The sequence below is a fragment of the Tupaia chinensis genome, unplaced genomic scaffold (genome assembly GCF_000334495.1).
Source record: "Tupaia chinensis unplaced genomic scaffold, TupChi_1.0 Scaffold000101_1, whole genome shotgun sequence".
Classification (NCBI taxonomy): domain Eukaryota; kingdom Metazoa; phylum Chordata; class Mammalia; order Scandentia; family Tupaiidae; genus Tupaia; species Tupaia belangeri.
In genome coordinates this window covers 4,557,104-4,577,781 of record NW_006159565.1, presented here as the reverse complement: position 1 = coordinate 4,577,781, position 20,678 = coordinate 4,557,104, and the positions used below count along the sequence as shown (strand labels likewise).

The 20,678-nt window shown below is 39.7% G+C and overlaps 1 pseudogene; it reads right to left on the bottom strand.

Annotated features, from left to right (window-relative positions):
- Positions 1-20,678, bottom strand: part of LOC102483316 (THUMP domain-containing protein 3-like) — a 131,412-nt pseudogene that overhangs the window by 85,276 nt on the left and 25,458 nt on the right.

The window sequence follows — 20,678 nt, the reverse complement described above, 5'->3', positions numbered from 1 at the left end:
ACCAACTGCTGGTCCCAATATTTTTAAATGAATTTAAAATGTTATTGGTCTTTTCTATCTCAAAAAAATGAATGCACATTTTTATATTCTCATGTAACATTTCAAAGCTTTTAAAATATAAACATACATTTTTGTTGTTTATTTGTACACACTGTATGTATATTTATTTTATATTCTATATGTATTAATATTTTAGTTGGAAAAATGTGTTTGTATAGGGCTAAAGTGCTGATTTTTCTTTCTTTTATAAGCTTTTGCCATAGGGTGCATGCATTCACTGAGAGAGACAGAGCTAGGGAGAATAAGAAATCATACCCCGCCCCCCCTGAAGATGACCATACTATAATCCCTTCTCTTTCATTCTCCTCTTGGAATTCTGGGCATAAACGCACACACATACCAAGTATGATGTTCAAGCCTCCATGTCTGGGATTTGAACTGTGATTGGCCATGTGGGTGTCTAAAACCTTAACCATTACACCACCTGTTGGCTCCATGTGACTTTTCTTTTTAATTAAAATCTGTTCATTTATTTCTCCATGAAATAGATAGAAAAAGAGACAGAATTAGAGAAACAGGCACCTCTGACATGGTCCTCCCATGTCACACTCCATCTCCAGCTTTAACTAGTCAGATCATGGGCACACCCTCATGTGCCTGGCATGCACAGGGTGGCCCTGGGACACAAACCTGGGACCCTCCCATGTGGATTCAGCATTACAGAGCACCGTGTCACCACTGTGCCACCAGCTGGCCCTGATTTGGGTATATTAGTATAGCCAGGAATTTTCTGGGTTATGATTTAGTTCTAAGAATTTTCCAGCTTACTCACTTGGGTTTCCCAGGTGTACAGACCATATTCTCTACACTTCATAATAATTTCCCACATCTCTAATTTAAAAATAAGTCTTATTTCTTTTTCTTGCCAAATGCCTTAACTAAGCACTCCAGGACCACGTTCAATAATAGTAACTGTAAGTATTAACATTACATAGCAGTGACTATAGTGATCTTTTTCTTGCCTTGTCACATATTTATTATTTTCTTATTAAGCAGATTTTTTAATGTTTGTATGAGATAGATAATGATATTAAGGATGCAGTCTTCTAATCTTAATTAGTTAGGCGATTACTTGGTTGTTAGTAAGAATAAATACTGAAGTTTATTAAATGTTCTTCAATGTTAGAAGTGGTAATTTATTTTTTAAATAATTTTTCTTATTGGAAGAGGGCATGTGTGCTTGCCAGAAAGAGTAACAGAAAGAGAGCAAAAAAGCATTCCCCCAGTGGGACGTGCTCATGCAGCAACCCTTTTTCTGCCCTTTCTCCAGTCCTTCAGGATTTGGGGCATGGAAGTACACCTACCTGGCATGTTTTTCAGACAGCTGGGGCCAGGATTTGAACTGCAGTTGGCAATGTGGGATCCGATGCTCCATGTATAGTGCTTGCTTATCCAATGTGCTACAGGGCTGGCCCTATTTATTCATTTGATATATTAATATATCTAAATATCATTATAAATCTCCTAATAGTGAAACATGCCTGAATTCTTAGAGTAAACATGACTTACCCAGGTGGTGATGCTCTTTAAATGCACTCCTAGCTACTATTTGGTAATATTTTATCAAAATTTATGCATGGGTTTTGACATCACTGTTATTTGTAAGCATGTATCCTTGAATGGATTTGCAGAATTCCTCTGTCAAAAGATTAGACTCTTGAACTTTTTGAAGAGTACACAATTCTTTTATTTTTCCTCAATTGTTTCTATGACATTTAGACAACTTAGATTTTTGATGGGGTTGTTTTGAAAATTTATACTTTCTAGAAAGGTATCAGTTTTATTGAGTTCAACAAAGCAATTTCTTATGATTCTTTTTATTAATTAATTAATTTAGGGAGAGGTTTTTGCTATAGGGCGTGTATGTTCGCCAGAAAGACAGAGAGAGACAGAGAAACAGAAAGCAAGAAATCACCCCGCAGGGGGGATGACCACACCACAATCCCTTCTTCTCCATTCTCCTCTCAAGATCTTGGGCACACATGCACATGCGCCCAGCATGAATTTAAGCCACCAGGTCTGGGACTCAAACCATGGTCAACTACATGGGAGTCCAATGACATAGCCAGTACGCCAACTGCTGATCCCAATTTCTTATGATTCTTTAAATTTCTCTTCATTTGTATTATTTGCCTGCTCTTCTTTCTTATGTCAACTATTTGTACATTCTCCTTTTTTGTTTTCTTTTTCCCAAATGAGGCTAGCTAACGGCTTCTCTACTTGACTATGTTCCTCTCTAGAGGAAAAATCAGTTTTAAAATTAATTTTTTATGTCTTGGGACCAGCAGGTGGCATAATGGCTATGTCGCTGGACTCCCATGTGGTAGACCGTGGTTCAAGTCCTGGACCCAGTGGCTTAAACTCATGCTGGGTGTGTGTGTGTGTGCCCAAGATCCCTAGAGGAGAATGGAGGAGAAGGGATTGCAGCATGGTCATCCCCCTGGGAGGTGATTTCTCACTTTCTGTCTCTTTGTCTCTCTCTGTCTTTCTGGTGAGCACATGTGCCATATAGCAAAAACCTCTCAAACAATTTTAAAAATTAATTTTGTATGTCCTAATTAATTAATTTCATTTTTAAAATATTATATTGTTTTTCTCCAACTTTAAAAATAGAATTTCTAATTATTACTTTCTTTTTCTTACTTAGGTGTTTGACTATAAACTTTCCCCTGAGCACTATTTCAGCTGTCTTCCTATAGAGCAGGTGTGCTCATTGAAGAGAGAAACAGACATTGAGAAATCACCCCTGAGGAGGGATAGCCATGCCACAATCCCTTCTCTTCCTTTCTCCTCCTGGGATTTTGGGCACTCATGCACACATGCCCACTGTGATTTTCAAACTGGCAACTCCAGGACTCAAACCATGGTTGGGCATATGGCAGTTAGGTGCCTTAATCACTGTCACCTGCTGGCCCCACTAGACCTCGTTTTAAGTGACAAACTGCAGAGGAGAAAAGATCCAAAATCTCTCCTCATATAAGTCTATGTTCTAAAGTAAGCAGAAGAGAGAGAATGAACAAGATGGTGAGTTTAAGAGTTGATCCTGCCTGCTACCCATCCCCACTCTTGGCCTCATATAAGATCCTTCAGGAAAAATATTGGGAATTTGGGGACTGACTTTCAATTATGGTTGTCATCACTGAATTTACTGGACCTTGACAGGCATAAAGCAGTCCATTAAAGTCATTCTGCTTCATGGCCTAGTTGGTTCTCTGTCACCCGTCAACAGCTTTTACAAATTTCAGCAAGGAACAACACACCATCATGCTTACAGTACTCTATCAAAAGCTCATAATCCAAAACATGAGGAAGCATGAAGCAAACCTCCTAATGAAGGACACTTGACAGTTGTCCTGACAGCTACTAGCGCCACAATCCCTTCTCTTCCTTTCTCCTCCTGGGATTTTGGGCACTCATGCACACATGCCCACTGTGATTTTCAAACTGGCAACTCCAGGACTCAAACCATGGTTGGGCATATGGCAGTTAGGTGCCTTAATCACTGTCACCTGCTGGCCCCACTAGACCTCGTTTTAAGTGACAAACTGCAGAGGAGAAAAGATCCAAAATCTCTCCTCATATAAGTCTATGTTCTAAAGTAAGCAGAAGAGAGAGAATGAACAAGATGGTGAGTTTAAGAGTTGATCCTGCCTGCTACCCATCCCCACTCTTGGCCTCATATAAGATCCTTCAGGAAAAATATTGGGAATTTGGGGACTGACTTTCAATTATGGTTGTCATCACTGAATTTACTGGACCTTGACAGGCATAAAGCAGTCCATTAAAGTCATTCTGCTTCATGGCCTAGTTGGTTCTCTGTCACCCGTCAACAGCTTTTACAAATTTCAGCAAGGAACAACACACCATCATGCTTACAGTACTCTATCAAAAGCTCATAATCCAAAACATGAGGAAGCATGAAGCAAACCTCCTAATGAAGGACACTTGACAGTTGTCCTGACAGCTACTAGCCACGTGTGACTCTTTTAATTAAAATGACAGAAAACTATAAACTCAGTTCCTTATCTTCGTTAGCCATATTAGAAATGCCATTTCATCTGTTTGGTGGTGATCACACTGGACTGACAGAGGCAGAGTTCAGTTCCATCATTGCAACATCATCACTGGGTGGTGCTGATCCATAATAACAATAAAATGTCAAGGTCAGGGAAGACCAAAGAAGACTGAGAAGCTGTTCCCAAGTAAAAGTGACTGAAGTGAGTAACAGCTGAATGCTGTGTGAGGTCCTGGGCTGGATCCCAAAACAGAAAGGACTTTGGTAGGATAAATGGCAAAATCGAAATAGGACTTTTGTATTAGTCAATGATATTCTGTCAGTGTTAATGTCATGATTTTGGTTATCGTATTGGGGTGATGTAAAATGTAAACATTTGTATTATTTTTGCAACTGTGTGGTAAGTTTGAAGTTATTTTAAAATTACAAAGTAAAACAAAATATGAACTATCCTTTGGCCCTATCTGGCTAGTTAGGTTATTTTATCTTTTATTGTTTATTGCATTTCATCTTATTTCATGAGTACGATTCATTGATTACTGTCCATTTATTAGTGGAGGCGTGAGTCATCCACCCCGTGGCTGGCAGGAAGGACCTCACTGCTAGAGGCAAGTAGGACATGGATAGTCCCTAGCATGCCATTCTCTATCAGAGAGGGTGTCAGCATTTTACCACTGGTGACCTGGGGTGTGGTTCTTGTAGAACTGAATGTTCTGGCAGATGCAACATGTCAGGTATTTGAGAAGCTCAGGAGAAGTAGTAATTATAATGACGACGGAACTGAATGCCACTTGCTAAGTACAAATGATGCATTGAAGAAATTCAACAAAAGGTCAAGAGCAATTAATCATCAATTTCAGGCAGAATGTGAAAGTCAGAGAACCTCCTTTCCATTGTGTAAAATAACCTTCATATCCTGCCTGCAGCTGGGAGGCAGTAAAAATCCGAGGACCAGGCTTAGGACTTAATTAAAAAGGTAGCATAACTCCAGAGAAGATGGTTGGATTTTCGGCCCCCTGGCCATCCTGTAGCACATTGGTCCCCATCATATTGATGACATCATGCAGGTTGCGCTAAATTCACAAGAATTAATAAGTGCGTTAGATAGAGATCTTGGTAAGAGGCATGTGTTCCAAAGGGCAGGAGTAAACTCTGTGAAGATTCAGGGGCCTCTCTGGTCTGGTGGCATTCAGGTAAAGTATTGGGCCTCCTACCTTTGACTACTAGGAAGGGAGCACGAATCCTGATAATACTCTTTAAGTTCCAGAGGCAGCTTATTTAATACTTTACATAGTTCTCTGACTCATTTACTAGATTCCATGGAAGGCTCCCAGTTTCAAGTAGGTGCTAGAATAGGACAGGACTCTAGCAGATCCAAGCTATGATGTAAATAGCCTTGTTGCTTGGCTGAAGTGCTCCATCAGACCCTAAGACACTAGAGGAACCTATGACGGCTAAAAAAATTCTGTGGACCTTGGAAAATCATATTACTAAAAAATAGTTTAGCCTTAGGGTTCTGAAACAAGGATAAGAACAGAGATTCATGCAGATACAAAATTCATACGGATACAAAATAGCCCACTACATGCCACTGGGCTTTGTAGACAGAGAACACTTGATAGCGGTACATCACCTAAACTTAGAATTATACCTTTCTTTATGTCAAATCTACCATGTTTTAAGGTTGGGTGGGACCTGCAATAATCCACTGTGAGATAGAAGCCATATAACCAGAATTAGGCACAGGCAAGGACAGAGGGCATAAATAAACTGGATGGCAAACCATCCAGCTCCTGATGCCATTCAGCACTGTTTCACCAGAATCTCTTCTATAGCTCACTCCTATGGCCATCTCGTGTGTGTGTGTGTGTGTGTGTGTGTGAGACATACAGATGACTAGTGGGCAGAGGAGGAATATAGTGGATGGAGCTGTGGCCCTGAAAGGCGACTCTGAGGATGAAGTCCTTCCAATGGGCACAAATTTAGTTTGCAGGAGTGCACCTGGTCACCTACTTCTCGTGGAGAGAGAAGTGCTCCACTTAACATATGATACATGCAATTCATCAACTGTGGGGACAGCTTTTCTGTTTTGTCTGGAATTTGGGAGGAGAAGGATTGGAAAGACCAAGTACAAGAAGGTCTGGGTAAGCGTGTGGTAGTAGACTGAGGGAATAGGCACAAAGTATAACTTCCATTTGCTTGTTTTGCATAGAGTGCACCCTCTAGCAGAGGTACAAGGGAACCAAGTGGACAAAATGACTTAATCAGTCTAAGTTTGTCAGCCTCTGCCATTGGCCACTTGATAGTTGGCATGCAAATAGATGGAATATCCAAATGGACCCAACAGCATGAAGTCCCATGTGACAACTTGTTGGAAGGAATCCATTGTACAGCAACAGACCTGCAGGCATCCACTGCTCCTAGCACATATTACATCACCTAGAAGCCACCAACCTCACACAGACTTCAAAAGGTGCAACTGAGGAATTAGTTTATAGTTGATGGCCCATGGGGATAAGGTGTCACCTTCCAAGATGCAACACACATCCTAATTAATGATCCTTTGATGATGCTGTCTCTCATGGGTAGAATACATGCATTGGAAACTACAGGGAAGAGAGAGGAGGAGCTCCACTTACCACCACCCTGAATGGCCCACTTGGAGTATTTATGCTTTCTGTCCCTACAATCCTGGTTCTGTAGATTTTGAGGTCCTGGTTACCAGAGTGGTAATGCTCCTGCCAAAAGACAGGAAGAGTCCCATTAAACTTACAGGTGTTACTGTTATCTGGTCACTTGTGTATCATTGTGTCAAATAGAAGTCAAGGCAAAAAGTCATCAAATGTTGGCAGGACTAAGTGATCCTAGTCATCATGGGAGGTACGGCTGCTATTATACAATGAAGAAATACAATGGGGTCTCTCGGTACACCCTGCCCAACTGTGATAGTGAATGAATAAGTTTAGTGATGTTGGCCTCAGAAGGGCATGATCACCAGGAATTCATACCCTTCAGGAATGGGAGTCTGGGGCACTCCACCAACTAAATCACCTAATACATCAACTGTGCTAGCTGAGGATGGGATGGGAGTGGGGATTAGAATAAGTGACAGATGCGGACCAGCAGATGGTGTAGTGGTTATGTCACTGGACTTCCACATAGTTGACCATGGTTTGAGTCCCAGACTCAGCAGCTTGAAACTCATGCTGGGTGCATGTATGTGTGTGCCCAAAATCCTGAGAGGAGAATGGAGAAGAAGGAATTTCAGCATGGCTATGCCCCCCGGGGGGTGATTTCTTGCTTTCTGTCTCTCTGATTTCTCACTTTCTGTCCCTCTGTCTCTCTGGTGAGTGCATGTGCCCTATAGCAAAAATATTTTTCTAAAAAAAAAGAGTAATTGACAGATGATGGAGATAATGAGAATCAGTTGTAACCCTGAGACCAGTGCTAACCTTCTTCTTGCCAGTTTTCTCCAAGAGATGAGACCAATCAGAATTCTGGGAAGATGCTTTCAGATGGGGCTAAGTTACTGAAACAAGTGGGCCTAAGAGGCACACATTGGATTTAGTAGATTCTGTGATGTGGCCCTAAATTTCTTTTCAGAAGCAAGGTACTGATACCTGCTGGGTGTGTTGACTGCTAACACCCCACAGCTGAGTCACCCTAGAAATTGTCTTCTATAAGAGAATGCAGCCCATCTCAAAGTTATGCATCCTCTGGGGGGCCAGTCTGCTTGCATAAATAGGAGATTCAAATGTAAAAGGACTGGCCCCCTTACTTCAGTTTGGAGCATTTCAGAAGGGCCATCCAGGGCTCCAGAGCTCCTTTTTGGCACTAGCCATGCTGCTGTGGAGACTGAATAACCATCTAAAGTCTCCTGCTCAACCCTGCTTCCCTTACTCTCTGTGGTAGCTTTTAAGTATTATTCCTTATGCTTTGGTGCTCCTTCCCTTGAGAGATAGAGTTTAATTCCTCTGTATTATGTGTGGGCTGAACTTAGTGACTCATTCTAGGGAACAGGTCATAGCAGACATGATGAAACGTCTATTCCTAGATTAGTTTACAGAAAGACGTGTGCTTAGTCTTGGGTGTACTCCCTTCCTCCCTCACTCAGTCTTATCACACATTCTGGGCAAAGTCAGCTGCCTTGTTAAGTGGACACTATCAAGAGGCCCATGTGGGAGAAGGCTGAGTACTATCAATACCATGTCATGAGCTTAGGAATGGATCTTCCCTGACTGATGACCAGACTGGACCTTCATGGGGACCCCTGAGCCAGAACCACATAGTGAAGATGCTTCTAGATTCCTGACCTGCAAAAAATGTGTGAGACAATAAATGTGCACTGACTGAAGCTGCAAAGTTTTAGGGTAATTTTTCATGAAATAATAGGTAGTTAATATACAGCCTTACAAATGTTATCCTTGACAAATTTCTCTAATATACTTTTTGCCTGCCAATCTCCGTCTTAAACTCTGTTTCCTAGGAAATCCATCCTATGAGGGTATGCCTCATAGCCTAGTGGTTAAGGGAGTTGAATCCTACATGGTCACCTAGGGTTTGAGTCCTGGTTCTGGTGACACACAGCATGCGCATGCCCCAAATCCCCATAAGATGGAGAAATGGAGGAAACGGATCGCAGCATGACCACAAACCATTGAGGTGTGATTTCTCCTCTCCTTCCATCTGCCAAGCATATATGCCCTCTGGCAATTTAAAGAGAGAGAAAACGAAGGCCCGCAGATGTTAAATGGCTTGCTTTCCCTGAAGGAGGCTGAAAAACTTGTTGCCAAGTATAGGAGGATCAACCTATGGGAAGTAAAGTGAGGGAAGTGAGAAAGGGGGTCATCTGAACCATGTTAAGGAGATAGAACTTTACCTTTGTCTTAGAGACAATTGGGAGCCACTTGAAGCTTTGAAGGCAGGAAGATCATTCTGAAAGCTAAATGAAGGGTACGTAAAGTGTAGTGAAAAAGTAGCAATCAAGGGACAATAGAGGGACACATCTGGAGCCTGCTGTGATGTTTCGAAAAGAAGTAAAAGTTATGAACTGCTCTAACTCCCAGTGGATGGAACTAACAAAGTAGGGGTAATAGCAGTACCTACTCCACAGGGAAAGTTGTTAGAATTAAATGAGCCAACACTTGTAGGGTGTGTGGTGGTGTGGTGGTAGCACAACTAGGCCCTGTGGCAAAGGTTGTGGATTTGGCCCTTGGGGCCGCATTGGGTATGCTGGGCACCATGTCCATGATCCAGGTGGCTAAGACCAGGGGTGTATCAGCATGATGGACCCTACTGGGGCGCCTATCTCTGTTTCTTTGTGTTTCTCTCTCATGGCAGAAATACATAAATACACTTTTAAAAAATTAGTAAACAGGGCAGCAGATGGCTTAGTGGTTATATCACTGGACTCCCACATGGCTGACTGTGGTTTGTGTCCCAAATCCAGTGGCTAGAAAAATCACAATGGGTGTGCATGCTTGCATGCCTAAGATCCCAGGAGAATAATGGAGAAGGATTGTGGTGTGGCTATCTCCTCAGGGGTGACTTTTCACTTTCTCTCTCACTGTTTCTGTCTCGCCAGTGAGCGCACATACCCTAAGGCAAAAATCTCTTTAAAAAAATAAGTAAACAGGGACCAGCAGTTAGTGTAATTGTTATGTCGCTGGACTCCCATGTAGTCGACCACGGTTCGAGTCCCAGACCCGGTGGCTTAAACTCACACCGGGGCGTGTGCGTGCGTGCCTAAGATTCCAAGAGGAGAGTGGAGGAGAAGGGATTACGGTGTGGTCACCCCTGCTGGGGGGTGATTTCTCACTTTATGTCTCTCTGTCTGGCTAGCACATGCGCCCTATGGCAAAAACCTCTTAACAAATAAGTAAACAATCATAAAGTTCTTAGAACAATGCCTAGCATATAAGCGTTCATTAAATATGTGGTAAGCTGGCTGGCAACTCTGGGACAAGGGAATTTACCAGCCCATAGTGCAATAAGCTAGAGCTGGAAGGAAAGGGTGGGCATCCCAATTAGTCCAGCTGGGCCAACGATGGTGTGATTCAACAGGTTAGAGCTCCAGGAAACCACTTACTGAAAAAAGTTGTATTGTGTTTGTGGTTGCTTTTCTGATTACAAGGCATCGCTCCTTACTTTGAGTGTGGTTTGTGCTCTTGGCAATAAGACGACTGGCAAGAGAGACAGTAACTGATCATCATGACAGTGAAAATAAACTCAGAGCTCATGTTCCGCTGACATTGAATCAGCAACTGCAGTCTCCTGAGAAAATAACTGCTCTCCCCATACCTTCACCCTTGCTCACCAAGTAGACCTATTATGCGAGGCTTTATAATGCCTTCAGGGCTTCACTGTATCTCCTCTGTGAATAGGAGAATGGATGGTTGATGCTTGAACCTGGCAAATTCTTGCTGCTTCATTTCATAGGTCACTATGGGTTATTTTCTTCTGAAAGGCCATTTTCCACTTGCACAGGGCCTAAAAGGCTTACTCTGATATTTCGGCTCCTGGCTCCAGCTCATGGCCTGGTTAGCCAAAGAGGTTATTGAATATCTACGTAATTAAGAAAGTATAGTGTGCTGTGTAGAATCACAAGGAAGAAGTTTATGGTACAGAAGATAAGATGGACCCAGGCTGTATGAATGCATTCCCAGAAATAAGCCTATTACCTGAAAGAAAGACGTTATCCTGAAGAAATAAGGCTCATACCTGCTTTTACTACCACTGGGCTCCAGAATCATGACTAAAAATTTAGGCAGGATTTGACCAAACAGGTATTCTAGACGCAGAACGATTGCGTGGGAGTTCTTTAACTCAGATATTTTTGAAGTTGACTAAAGAATTTGTGAACCACTGAGTTTGAATTCTGTAGTGGAAATGACACATACTGGTCTTAACTTGGGTGAACTCCCCAAATAGGAGTAGCAGATAATGTCTTATGAAGACGGTTTTATCTGGGAAGTGAGTCCGAGGAACAGGAGTGAGCACTGAGGAGAGTGCACATTTCCAGACTCAGTGCAGATGCTTTCCCAGGGCTCAGTCTTTGCGGATATGTCATCATTTTCTTTTAAGAAATTTTTGCCTTATGGTGCATACACTCACCAGAGAGAAAGAGAGACAGTGAGAGGGTGAGATGGAAAGTGAGACGTCACCCCCAGGGTGGATGGCCATGCCACAATACCTTCTCCATTCTTGCCCTGGACTCTTGAGCACACATGTACTTATGCTCAGCATAATTTCAAGCGACCAGGTCTGGAACTTGACCCATGGTCAGCCATGTGGGAGTCCAGCGACGTAACAGTTATACCATCTGTTGGTCCCAGATATGTCATAATTTATATAATCACTTTCCCAGTTGGCATTTAGATCGTTCCCATTTTCTCCCCTAAACTCTTGGAAACAATATTTGAAACATAGCTATGCTTTTATCTTTGCAAACACAGTCTATTTCCAAAGATAAACTGTAAAGACAAATTGTTGCTAAAATGTTAAATACTTTTGGGGGACCAGCAGTTAGCGTAATGGCTATGTCACTGGACTCCCATGTAGTCGGCTGTGGTTCACATCCTGGACCCAGTGGCTTAAAAATCATGCCGGATATGTGCGCGTGCGTGCCCAAGATCCCGAGAGGAGAATGGAGAAGGGATTGTGGCATGGCCATCCCCCCTGGGGGATGATTTCTCGCTTTCTGTCTCTCTGTCTCTCTCTCTCTGTCTGGTGAGTGCACGAGCCCTATAGCAAAAACCTCTCAAAAAAAATGTTAAACACTTTTGATGTGGGCCAGCAATGACCTGGAGATTAAGGTGTTGGATCCCACACGACAGTGTGGTTCGAGCCCCACCCAGACCAGGCGGCTTGAAATTGGAGAATGGAAAAGAAGTGATTGTGGTGTGGCCACCTCCCCTAGGGGTGATTTCTTACTTTCTGTCGCTCTCTGGTGAGTGCATATGCCCTGTAGCAAAAACAAACAATAAATAAACAAACAAAGCAAACCATCAAAAACCGCTTTTGATGTGTAGTGCCAAATTTTCCTGTAGGAAATTGTACTAACACATTCACTAGTAATGTATGAGAATGCCTATTTTGTCATAGGGCAAAATATTACAATAATATTTTTTTTCTTTTTCATTTTTTCCAGGAAGAAAGTAAGAACTCATTTGGCTTAATTTTCATTTTTATACTGTAAAATGTATTTACTGATCATTATAATTTTTCTTGTTATGAATTGCCCATTTATAGTCCTTGTTCTTTTTTCTGGTAAGTGTGATAGAATATTACTTAACATTTATTCAAACAAATTATTTATATATGATATTAATCCTTTGCAAAAAATATAGATATGTATATATTTCATCAGATTATTATTGCTTATTTAAAAATTTTGTTTATAAGCTTAGTGTATTAAAGTTTACAAAGTTTATGATGCAAGATATATCAAATCAAAAAATGTTATGCTTTTCAACTAAAATATGTAAAGTCACTTTATATTCAAGATATTTGCTTTCTCTCTCTCTCTCTCTTTTTTTTTTAGAGAGATTTTTGCTATAGGGTACATGTACTAAATGGAGAGACAGAGAGACAAAAAGCAAGAAATCACCCCCTGGGGGGATGGTCATGCCACAGTCCCTTCTCCTCCATTCTCCTCTTGGAATTTTGGGAACACATGCACATGTGCCTGGTGTATTTCAAGCCACTGGGTCCAGTATTTGAACTGCGATCTACTATGTGGGAGTCTAAGCGTAACCATCATGCCATCTGCTGGGCTCACTTTCTCTTATAAATAAATGTTAGAGAATTCTTTTCTGAGTTCACTTTCATTTCTCTACGATTTTGAAGTGATATCTTTAGCATAAACTAAATATGGACATTTGAGACTATACAATGAGACATATGGGCACTCTAAAAGTATTTATAGAAAATTTTGAATACCCTCCATATGAATAAATATGTAACTATTATTGAAATGAACTCCTAAGTAGGGGTTTTCCAGAGAAACAGATTCAACAGCAAATAGACAGGTAGATAGAGAGACAGGTGAGAATGGATTTACTAGGGGACTGCTGGGCTTTTGACATGATGGAGACCATGAAGTTTCACCATAGGTCATATGCAAACTGGAGAACCAGGGAAACTGGTGACATACTCAACTCAACTCTGAAAGCTTGAGAATCAGAGAAGGCTACAGTATCAGTCCATGGCCAAAGACCTGAGGTCTTGGAGGACCATGGACACGAGTCTTAGAATCTGAAGTTCTAAATCTAGACTTCTGATGTCTAAGAGAGAGCTTGGTGTCCCACTCCCAGGAGAGAGTGCAAATTTGCTTTCTCTGTTCCTTTCCTCACCTAGAGCATCCATCAGGGCCCTCAGCCAATTGGATGGTGTCCCCTCCCTCACCCATCAAGTGAAGGCAGACCTTCTTATTCAGTCCTCTGATTCAAATGCTGATCTCTTCCAGAAACACCTTCATGAACATACACAGAGACAATGCTTTACCAACTGTCTGGGTACCCCTGAATCCAGTCAGGTACATATCTAAAATTAACTGTCACAACAATGTTTTATGAGAACATAAATTTCCAAAGCTAATCAAGTAGAAAATATAAACAGAGAAATGACCTCTTACTAATTTTATAAATGTATTAAATAATCACCTATTTAATAACAAAATATAAGGCATCACAAACTATAACATTTTCTTTTAATTTCTTTTGAATAGGTATTCATATAGTTTAAAAATCAAAACAATCAAAAAGCAAAATTCCTTATTCTTGTTTTCTACCCTGAATTTCAGTTGTACTTGAGTTCCTTTGTACAAATACTAATTATATATACATAGATACATATAACTGTATGTACATATATAATTTATACACAAAAGGTAGCACACATTACATACTGTTCTGTACCTTCATGTTTTGTTTAGCATGGTGATCAGGCATGATCTAGAAGTTTTATAAATGTTAAATTATTGATTCTTATAGCAACCCTATGAAATATGTATTATTATTATTAGCTCTATTTTATTGTTAAGGAAATAGTAGAGAGAGGCAAAAAAGAAGCCAACTAACATGCTCAAGGCTTACAGATCATAGGGGACATGACTGGGATTCCCAGCCAGGTAGGCCATTCTCAGAATCTGATATATTTTTAATTGACATATAATAATTTTTTTTGAAAAGTTTTTGCTATAGGGTGCATGCGCTTACCGGAAAGAGAGAAAGAGAGACAGAAAGTGAGAAATCTCCCTCCCCCCCCCAGGGGGGGATGGCCATGCTGCAACCTTTTCTCCTTCATTCTCCTCTTGGGATTTTTTTCCCCCCTAAGTTAAAAGGTTTACATTTAAAGATATATCTTTTTTTTTTCTTCTAGTCTTTTTAAGAAACCAACTAACAAAAAATATTTTTAACAGGTTTATGCTTGGCTTTGAAAAGTTACACACTTATGTATACCAAAAGAACAAAATTCTTTTTAATTTGGCTTGCTGGTCCCATACCTCATCTACCAAAGTATCCACTACTATTTTCAAACAGAAATGTTCTATACTATTATTTACAGTAAAAAATCATTGCAATCCCTCTGAGTCATATGCAAACTGGAGAACCAGGGAAACTGGTGACATACTCAACTCAACTCTGAAAGCTTGAGAATCAGAGAAGGCTACAGTATCAGTCCATGGCCAAAGACCTGAGGTCTTGGAGGACCATGGACACGAGTCTTAGAATCTGAAGTTCTAAATCTAGACTTCTGATGTCTAAGAGAGAGCTTGGTGTCCCACTCCCAGGAGAGAGTGCAAATTTGCTTTCTCTGTTCCTTTCCTCACCTAGAGCATCCATCAGGGCCCTCAGCCAATTGGATGGTGTCCCCTCCCTCACCCATCAAGTGAAGGCAGACCTTCTTATTCAGTCCTCTGATTCAAATGCTGATCTCTTCCAGAAACACCTTCATGAACATACACAGAGACAATGCTTTACCAACTGTCTGGGTACCCCTGAATCCAGTCAGGTACATATCTAAAATTAACTGTCACAACAATGTTTTATGAGAACATAAATTTCCAAAGCTAATCAAGTAGAAAATATAAACAGAGAAATGACCTCTTACTAATTTTATAAATGTATTAAATAATCACCTATTTAATAACAAAATATAAGGCATCACAAACTATAACATTTTCTTTTAATTTCTTTTGAATAGGTATTCATATAGTTTAAAAATCAAAACAATCAAAAAGCAAAATTCCTTATTCTTGTTTTCTACCCTGAATTTCAGTTGTACTTGAGTTCCTTTGTACAAATACTAATTATATATACATAGATACATATAACTGTATGTACATATATAATTTATACACAAAAGGTAGCACACATTACATACTGTTCTGTACCTTCATGTTTTGTTTAGCATGGTGATCAGGCATGATCTAGAAGTTTTATAAATGTTAAATTATTGATTCTTATAGCAACCCTATGAAATATGTATTATTATTATTAGCTCTATTTTATTGTTAAGGAAATAGTAGAGAGAGGCAAAAAAGAAGCCAACTAACATGCTCAAGGCTTACAGATCATAGGGGACATGACTGGGATTCCCAGCCAGGTAGGCCATTCTCAGAATCTGATATATTTTTAATTGACATATAATAATTTTTTTTGAAAAGTTTTTGCTATAGGGTGCATGCGCTTACCGGAAAGAGAGAAAGAGAGACAGAAAGTGAGAAATCACCCTCCCCCCCCCAGGGGGGGATGGCCATGCTGCAACCTTTTCTCCTTCATTCTCCTCTTGGGATTTTTTTCCCCCCTAAGTTAAAAGGTTTACATTTAAAGATATATCTTTTTTTTTTCTTCTAGTCTTTTTAAGAAACCAACTAACAAAAAATATTTTTAACAGGTTTATGCTTGGCTTTGAAAAGTTACACACTTATGTATACCAAAAGAACAAAATTCTTTTTAATTTGGCTTGCTGGTCCCATACCTCATCTACCAAAGTATCCACTACTATTTTCAAACAGAAATGTTCTATACTATTATTTACAGTAAAAAATCATTGCAATCCCTCTGAAACACTTTAGTCCTCTGTTTTATTCTGAAGAACAGATGGCATATTTTAAGTTTTAAGGCAGATGGTAAACTTTCCTGTAGGTCTTGTGAGGTTCATCTTGTCATGGGACAAAAACTGCACAGAAAATAATAAAGCTTCATCTTTTTGAGGTTGAAGTAAAGAAACCTCAAGCAACAGAATAGCAAAGCTCCAGAGGCAATAGATGTGACCTCAGATGCTGTGGTTATGCTCTTGGCCTTTTCTTGAGGCCAGTGTAGTGTTTTACTTGCCACAATAGAAAGCAGACTGTAAATAAAATATTTCTAAACTCAAATTCCAAAGCACGTTAGTAGGCTTTTCACTAGGCACCTTAAAGCATTTTAAGAACAGTACTAATATTGCTCAGCTCTTTGCTGAAAGCAAGTTCTTTATGCTGACGTTCCCAGTATTAAGAAGTACAGATACTAATCATCTTCCCTCTTTCCATTACCAAGGAGTTCCTCTTCCTTCATCTTCTTCTGAAGGACAAGCAAAAGCTTGAGGTGTGCATTTCAGAAGATAAACTGCAGCATGAAGACCCCCTATGTTCACCCAGACTGTATGCACCTTTCACCATACATGTCCCATTCCAGATAATGCCTTGGTAAAACATTTCTTGTCCTGAGTAAGTAGGACAGCCCGGCCTGTTCCAGGTCTACAAACGTGGCTCATCTCTTGTAGGCATGCTAGATAAAGGTTCCAGTTTCTCTTTTTTTTGAGCCCACCCTTTTTCCAAATGGCTTATCTGTTACAATAATATCCACAGAGCCAATTCTCAATGGCAGATTGCAGATATCCCACTGAACAGCATCTATGGGCAAGCCCCAGGAGGATTTGCCTTCTTTAATTTGACTCTTGGTCAATAAAGATGAGATGTTATTTGCTGCTCTCGATTCACAGCCAATGGATTATTATCGCCAGCAATATGGTAACAGTTAGACCATTCTGTAGCACCCTCTATTGGTATTGCCCCCGCTCCACACATTGGATCAACTATTATATCAGTAGGTTGAGGAGCACAGGGTCTGAGCATCCCATAGGCAAGAGCTGACCTGAGGATTGTGGGTCCAAAATGTGTGATATTTCTTCAGTGGAGACTCTCTTTAGTCAAAGCAATTCCCACAATGACTTCATTATCATGAATATTTAAAAGAATCTCTACATCAAAGTTGGTCATGTCAGCCTTCCACTTAAATTGATCTTGAACAGCACCCCCAAAATCTCTTGCAGCCTCATTTGAGGGAAAGCAGTGTTTCTCTCCTGCCCTATTGCATGTGACTCTGAATTTTATCACTTGAGGCTCTGTTTCTTTTTTTGTGTTTTCATCAGTCTCATCTTTGCAAGATGCCAAATCATCACCTACTAATGTTGACACCTCTTCTTTGAGGGCTGGGTTTTCATAATAGTCCAAAAATATGTGAGTCTAAAGCATTGTTAGTGGATTCTTTTATAACACCTCTCATTTAGTTTGTCTCCTTGTCCATTTTCAGTCTTCCCTTTACTTGAATTCTGATTTATCTTTTTGTGCTTTGTTTTTCTTTTCTTGAAACTGGTATTAATTTTCCATACTTTTAGAGGGTCTGATCATGGGAGTTTTCCAGCAGAGTCTTCAAAATCCTTTAAAACTTCTTCCTTTTTTTTTTGAATTGATAATCTTTGAACTGAACTACCACAAATATGTTATCAACTGATCTCAGACAATGAACCTCTGATTCTCTTAAAGGTTCACATCCAGGAGTTGGTTAGTGGCTTCTTCTATAACTAACATGTTGGCAGTGCTTCCAAGATTCCCAACACAGTCCTGGTCACCGATAAGCAGATCCTCTTGGGATTTTGGGCACACACGCACACGCGCCCGACATAAGTTTAAGCCGCTGGGTCTAGGACTCAAACCATGGTTGACTATAAGGGAGTCCAGAGACATAGCTATTATGCCAACTACTGGTCCCGACACATAATAATTTTACATACATATAAAGTGCAGTGTGATTTTTAAATATAGGGATAAAATGTAAAGATTCAATCAGGGTAATCGGTATGTCCATCATTGCAAACATCTATTATTGTATTGTGTTGAGAACATTCAAATCCTCTCTTTTAGCTATTCAGAAATAAATGTACAATGAGAAAATGAAATGAAAAAAAAAGAAAAATAAATTAAAAAAATAAGTGTACAATGAATGTAAACTCTAGTTATCCTACTGTACTACAGAGCACTGGAACTTATTCCTCTTGTCTACCTGTAATTTTGTATCTGTTAGTCATTTCCCTACCTCCCAACCCTCCTGCACTTCATAGCCTCTAGTAGTCACTGTTCTTTTCTCTACTTTTTTTTAAAAAAGACAGAGTCTTGATCTGTTGCAATCCTTTTGCCCCAGTCTCCCAAGTAGCTGGGATTGCAGGCACGTACCATCGCCTCAGTCTTTCAGGTTGAGCTGAGAATCAAACCTGGGCCTTCCATGTAGCCTCAGCTTGCAGAGAACAATGTCTTAGCAGTGAGTGCCATCATGGCTGGGCCTCCGCTTATATTCTCTATTTCTGTGAGGACAAGTTTTTTAGTTTCTGCATATGAGTGAGTACATGTCATTTTTTTCTTTCTGTGCCTGACTTGTTTCACTTAACATAATGTCTTCTGGGCTTGCCCATGTTGCTTCAAATGACAAGATTTCATTCTCTTTAATGGCTGAATACTATTCCATTGTATATATGAAAAGTCTTCAAAAAGCTCATAGTAAAATATGTATTATATATTGTGAGAAAATTATGCATGTATTTCAATTTTTCTTTTGCACCGAAATAAGCCTGTACTTTAAGTCCATGTCCATGAACTTGTGGAAGTCCCTAATATATCACATTTTATTTGATTCCATATTTTGGGTATTGGAATAGGGCTGCCATATAGATGGGAATGCAGCTATGTCTACAACATACTGATTTCTGTTCCTTTGGATATATGCCTAGTAGCGGGACTGCTGGATCTTAAGGCAATTCTATTTTAAACAAAGTATGACATTTTGAATACTAGCACAAGACTTAAAATACAGAATACAGAGACTGGAAAGATACCCAAGATGAGCTACAGACAAACAATTGAACTCCTAAGTGACACAAAACTACTTCTAGAATTCCAAGCAGCCACTGAAACCCAATGTCCCATTAGAGCAAGAGTTTTCTGATTCCTGGAAAAGGCCCACTAGCAGCAGACACAAATTTGCCTGCAGAGAATAAATTCTGGTTTTTTGTTTGTTTGTTTGTTTGTTTTAATACTTGTATGTCCATGCAGAGGTCTTTGGAAGGACCTACAAGAACCTGGAAAAAATATTTACCTCTAGGGAGGACAACCAGATGCCTGGGCAGAGGGATGTGAGGGAGACTTCATTTTTTTCATACACCCCCTGCTTTTTGAAGTCTGAACTTAAATCGCCCATTAAAAAAAATAAATGAAATATATCCCCAATAAAATAAAATTTTGAAACCATGAGCTAGATGAACTCTCGCATATATATTCATGTATACATATAGGTATATTTAATAAATTAAACATCTATGTATTCAAATATATACATTACATATACAAAACAGCAAGCAATTAAAAAGTCTATCTATAACCAAATGATAAATGTTCTCAACACTAATGTTGCAATTAGTTTGTAGCCAAAGAAAAGGCTTTACTGCAGGTCAGTCAAGCAAGGACACAGGAGAGCCAGTTTCAGATCTGTCTTCCCAGTGGCTGGACTGGGAAGTGTTGAAACAAGAAACAGGATAGATATACTTGTACACAGGAAAATCTTTATTTTCTGTGAAGTGAAATATGCAAACTGTGGAACAATGCAATTGTCTATCGTATGTGGAAAATAACTCTTTACAAAACATAAAGCTATACTTATTTATAGATAGTTCTACACGTGTCAATGGGTTCCAGAAGTCCTGGAAAAGATTACATCAAAATGATAAGCCCAGCTACTTCTACAGAAAGTACTAAAATTTTAAGATGAACTTTGCTTTTGCATTCAAAGACTCTGTATTCGTGTTTTACTTGTATACTAAAAATACATTTAAAAACACAAAACAAATCTTTGCATTTATGCTCCAAAAGTTCATTGCTTTATTGTTCATCATGGTATAAATATTGAAAAAAACCTTTCCTGTCCTCAGTGGGAGAGTGGCTAAATAGATGACACTAGATCCATGATATTTAAGCACATACTGCTATTAAAGAGAATGAGGCGGGTCTCTTTGCAGTTACATATATGTTTAAAGATATTGACTCTACTGAGGGGGGATGTCTGGCTCTTTATTACACTTAGATTTATACTTAAATGAAAATGAAAATGAGTTTCATGCCATATTAATCAACATTTTATATTGTAATTTACTTTTCAATCTTTGCCTATTCACTTATCATTTTCATTTTTTTTTTTTGGAGAAGTTTATGATATAGGGTGTGTGCACTTACCAGAAAGGCAGAGAGAGAGACAGAAAGCAAGAAATCACTCCCTAGGGAGGATGGCCACGC